General features: G+C 49.9%; 1 non-coding gene across 1 annotated transcript; it reads left to right on the top strand.

Annotated features, from left to right (window-relative positions):
- Positions 1 to 637: 637 nt before the first annotated feature.
- Positions 638 to 720, top strand: trnal-uaa (transfer RNA leucine (anticodon UAA)). Its single transcript has one exon. It is a non-coding gene; the product is annotated as a tRNA-Leu (tRNA).
- The last annotated feature ends 4,842 nt before the right edge of the window (positions 721 to 5,562 follow it).

The following is a 5,562-nucleotide window of genomic DNA, read 5'->3' as shown; positions in this document are numbered from 1 at the left end:
ATGATTTTTCTGAAGCCTTTTAATCGCCCCACGTCCCCGTGTCTCCCCATCTCAGGGAGGAGGTCAAACTCGCCGGAAAAACTTTGACCATTTAACGATTCTACCGGAGCCGTTTTCCTGGGAGTCGGTTTTGAAACAGGACACAGGCTCAATGTGTTCCAATCTGTTTCCTTCTTTGACCCTGTGATTCTCAAATCTGCGGGTATTGGACAGATGGAGGGAGAGAGACTGACACAGACTCAGACAGACCGAGAGAGTCTCTTTCTGTCCCAGTGTCTCTCTCTCTTTCTGAGTGTCTCTCTTTATCACTCTTTTCCTCGCACCTCACATCACTTTATTCTGGATCTTAACTAACAGAGAGATGGAAATGTGAACAGTGAGTCGTCTTTCAACAGTGGCCCGTGGAAAGTTCAACAAACTTTCAGACACATCACACACTCACACATAGAGGTGTACCTGGCTGTATGTGTGTGTGTCATGTGTCTGAGCGTGTGTGTCACTTCTTCAACGCTTCTCAGAGTTTCTCTCTGTCACACATTCCCCGCTCCACACATCATTTCATCCTGGACTTTGACTGACAATGAAAATGAAGCAGTGAGACTCAAGAATATTACACACCACACCAAACTGTGAAGAGACCAGGATGGCCGAGTGGTTAAGGCGTTGGACTTAAGATCCAATGGGTTTATACCCGCGTGGGTTCGAACTCCACTCCTGGTCGTTGCTCCATTTTGATACTGCTCATTGTCACTCCTCTTCCATTTGAATGAGAGAAACATGGAAAGGAGACAGCACGGAAGGAGGCGATTCGGCCATTCGGTCCGTGCCGGCTCCATGCAAGAGCATTCCAGCTCATCCCAATCCCCGCAGCCCTGATATTTTTTTCCTTTCAAGTACATATCCTGTTCCGTTTTGAAAGCCATGATTGAATCTGCCGCCACCACCCCCTCGGGCAGTGCATTTTCCTAATGTCACCTTTGGTTCTTCTGCCAATCACCTTAAATCGATGTCCTCTGGTTCTTGTCCCTTCCGCAAATGGGAACAGTTTCTCTCTATCCACTCTGTCCAGAACTTTCATGATTTTGATGATCTCCATCGAATCTCCCCTCAACCGTCTCTGTTCCAAGGAGAACAACCCCAGCTTCTCCAGTCTATCCACGGAACTAAATACCCTCATCACTGGAATCATTCTAATAAATCTCTTCTGCACCCTCTCGAAGGCCTTCACATCTTTCCTAAAGTGCGGTGCCCAGAACTGGACACAATACTCCAGTTGAGGCCGAACCAGTGTTTTATAAAGCTTTGTCATGACTTCCATACTTTTGTACTCCGTGCCTCGATTAAAAAAGCCAAAGATCCCGTATGCTTTTTTAACCACTTTCTCAACCTGCCCTGCCACCTTCAACGATTTGTGCGCATACACCCCCAGATCTCTCTGCTCCTGCACCCCCTTTAGACTTTTGGCCTCTAAGTTATATTGCCTCATCTCATTCTTCCGACCAAAATGTATGACTTCGTATTATTCTGCGTTAAATTTCACCTGCCATGTATCCGCCCATTCCACCAGCCAGTCCATATTCCCTTGAAGTCTATCACTATCCTCCGCACTCTTTACGACTCCTTCAAGTTTTGTGTTACCTGCAAATTTACAAATTGTGCCCTGGACTTCCAAGTCCAAGTCATTAATATATATCAAGAAAAGCAGTGGTCCCAGCACCGACCCCTGGGGAACGCCATTGGACACCTCCTTCCAGTGTGAAAAACAACCATTCACCAGTTATCTCTCTTTCCTGTCCCTTAGTCAATTCTGTATCCATGTTGCTACTGCTCTCTTTATTCCAGGGGCCGCAATCCTGATGATAAGCCTACCATGCGGCACTTTATCAAAAGCCTTTTGAAAGCACATTATTATCGGAAGAGATATCTGTGTGAAGACTTCGTTTCAGTAAGGAGGCAATCGGCCGCCTCTGTGAGATATTACAAGAGGACCTTCAGCCACCTTCTACTTCCTGCAGGGCCTCGTCAGTGGCATGTGGGTCATTTCAGTCAGGCCCTGGTGACATGTGCAACATCACCCAGAGCTATGTGAGAGTCTGAATTCATCAGGTCACGGATACACCATCTCCCAGAGCCCTGTGAGAGTCTGAATTCATCAGGTCACAGACACAACATCACCCAGAGCCCTGTGAGAGTCTGAATTCATCAGGTCACAGACACACCATTACCCAGAGCCCTGTGAGAGTCTGAATTCATTAGGTCATAGACACATCATTACCCAGAGCCCTGTGAGAGTCTAAATTCATCAGGTCACAGACACACCATTACCCAGAGCCCTGTGAGAGTCTGAATTCATCAGGTCATAGACACACCATTACCCAGAGCCCTGTGAGAGTCTGAATTCATCAGGTCACAGATACACCATTACCCAGAGCCCTGTGAGAGTCTGAATTCATCAGGTCACAGACACACCATTACCCAGAGCCCTGTGAGAGTCTGAATTCATCAGGTCACAGACACACCATTACCCAGAGCCCCGCGGGAGTCTGAATTCATCAGGTCACAGACACACCATTACCCAGAGCCCTGTGAGAGTCTGAATTCATCAGGTCACAGACACACCATTACCCAGAGCCCTGTGAGAGTCTGAATTCATCAGGTCACAGACACACCATTACCCAGAGCCCCGCGGGAGTCTGAATTCATCAGGTCACAGACACACCATTACCCAGAGCCCTGTGAGAGTCTGAATTCATCAGGTCGCAGACACACCATTACCCAGAGCCCTGCGGGAGTCTGTATTCATCAGGTCACAGATACACAATCACCCAGAGGCCTGCGAGAGTGGATTCATGAGGTCACAGGCGCGATATTCCGCGCGGTTTCCCAGTTGATCAAACTTGACATGTCCCCAGCGCAGTAAAGGGAGAGGTCGACCGTGATCCACAGGATCGCTGGATTCCCCAATGGGAGATGTCTACCGCGTTCCACACGATCGCTGGATTCCCCAAAGGGAGAGATCAACCGTGTTCCACAGGATCGCTGGATTCCCCAAAGGGAGAGGTCTACGGCGTTCTACAGGATCGCTGGATTCCCCAAAGGGAGAGGTGTACCGCGTTCCACAGGATCGCTGGATTCCCCAAAGGGAGAGATCAACCGCGTTCCACAGGATCGCTGGATTCCCCAAAGGGAGAGGTCTACGGCGTTCTGCTGGATCGCTGGATTCCCCAAAGGGAGAGGTGTACCGCGTTCCACAGGATCGCTGGATTCTCAAAGGGAAAGGTTTACCGCGTTCCACAGGATCGCTGGATTCCCAGATTGCAGGGGGCTGTCGACGGATTCCATGTGACATGGAAGGCACCCAATGAGGCACCTGTCACTTAAATCAACAGGAAGGGTCCATTCCCAGCGGCATCTCGTCTTCCTGGTCAAAGGTCAGTCCTTCCCGCAGTGTAAAGTTGTGCAATGCGCATCAGACAACCACAAATTGGTTAAATGTGAGGATCCTTTGCGATGCCGACCTGTGGATCATGAATGTAAATACAGATCACAAGGGAAGTGCCCATGATGCCTTCGTCCTTCGCCACTCAGACTTGCAATGATACCTTCACCGGAGAGCAGCATGGATCTGGATGGATATCAGGTGACAAGGGCTAACCGCTGAAGCCGTGGCTGATGACACCCGACCGCAGGACCAATAGTGCAGCTCAGGAGAGGAACAACCGTGCCCACGTGTGCTCACGCCAAGTCATGGAGAGGAGAATCGGTGGAGCTGAAATCACGCTTTCGATACTTGGACAGGTCGGGGGAACTTTGCCGTACTCACCTCTCAAGATGTCCAGGGTTGTGGTTGTCTGATGCGCATTGCACAACTTTACACTGCGGGAAGGACTGACCTTTGACCAGGAAGACGAGATGCCTCTGGGAATGGATGAGATGCAGGATGACAACCCGGATGTTGCTGGGGCCATTGTTGGTTTCCCCATCCCCACCCCCGGGGAAACCGTGGCTGCAGGAGACAGGGCAGCGGGAGAGCACCCAGTGGCTGATGCTTTTTGACATCGATGAAAATGGGTAATTGCCTCCCCGCCCCCTCCCAGGAAAGCAGATAACAGGACAAGCAAGATTGAAAGTGAAACAGTGAGCCTTAATTGCAGCATCAAAACATTAGTGCAAAACTTTACATTAACATTTTGAGGTATTTAGTTGTTGCAAAACTTTATTGTGAACATTGAGGTGTGTAGTGCAAAACTTTAAATAAAAATTAGGTTAACTTATTAATTTTGTTGTTTGAAAGCATTTGTGATGTTAACATGGTTTATATTCAGAAAATCTTCGAACAATTACAAATGACTTCTGATTAAGTTTGAAGGGCAGCAGCAGCAGCAACAAAAATTATCACACAAACAATCAGAAGAGATTCATCACATGACAAAATATCAACAAGCGAATAAAAACAAACAACCAAAACATCAACCGAACAAACAGCAATAAGATTTACAGACGCCCCCTTGCGGCATGCTCGAGGGTCGCTGTGACACTCTGAACAAGAGGAGGTGAACTCTGTCCTCGAGGAGCATCCTATTTCCTCCAGGCCCCCATCCCTCCCTGTGATCGAGCCCCTCTTGAGCCAAGGGCACGAAATCTGTGTCTTACAAAATGGCTGTAATCAGGGAGTTCGGAGCTGGGGTGCTGCTGTTCCACGGGGACATGAGTAAAAGCAGCGTTAGGTGCAGGAATAGCTCCTGGCTCTTGGGCCTGCAATCTGTCTGCGGCAGGAGGTGGCACGGGGGGTGTCACGGGCTTCAGGTGCAGCACAGCCGTGCTCGCATTCAACTCCATGAAATGTACGAGAGCCTGGTGAATATTTGTCAGCTGGGCAATGTTCTGTCCAGTGTGGGCCAGCTGGGCAATGTTCTGTCGAGTATGGGCCAGCTGGGCAATGTTCTGTCTAGTATGGACCAGCTGGCCAAGGTTCTGCCCAATATGGGTCAGCTGGGCAATGTTCTGTCCAGTATGGGCCAGCTGGGCAATGTTCTGTCCCGTATGGGGCAGTTGGACAAAGTTCTGACCAGTGTGGGCCAGCTTGGCAATGTTCCGTCCAATATGGGCCAGCTGGGCAATGTCCTCTCCAGTCTGGGCCAGCTGGGCAATGTTCTGTCCAGTATGGGCCATCTGGGCAATGTTCTGTCCAGTATGGGCCAGCTTGGCGCTAATGTTCTGTCCAGTATGGGCCAGCTTGGCACTAATTTTCTGTCCAGTATGGGCCAGCTGGGCAATGTTCTGTCCAGTATGGGTCAGCTGGGCAATGTTCTGTCCAGTATAGGCCAGCTGGGCAATGTTCTGTCCAGTATGGGCCAGCTGGGCAATGTTCTGTCCAGTCTGGGCCAGCTGGGCAATGTTCTGTCCAGTATGGGGCAGCTGGACAAAGTTCTGTCCAGTATGGGCCAGCTTGGCAATGTTCTGTCCAAGATGGGCCAGCTGGGCAATGTCCTGTCCAGTCTGGGCCAGCTGGGCAATGTTCTGTCCAGTATGGGCCAGCTTGGCGCGAATGTTCTGTCCAGT

This window comes from Heptranchias perlo, unplaced genomic scaffold, assembly GCF_035084215.1.
Source record: "Heptranchias perlo isolate sHepPer1 unplaced genomic scaffold, sHepPer1.hap1 HAP1_SCAFFOLD_56, whole genome shotgun sequence".
NCBI classification, from domain to species: domain Eukaryota; kingdom Metazoa; phylum Chordata; class Chondrichthyes; order Hexanchiformes; family Hexanchidae; genus Heptranchias; species Heptranchias perlo.
The sequence above is the reverse complement of the archived record's forward strand: the minus strand, read 5'-3'. Positions and strand labels throughout refer to the sequence as shown.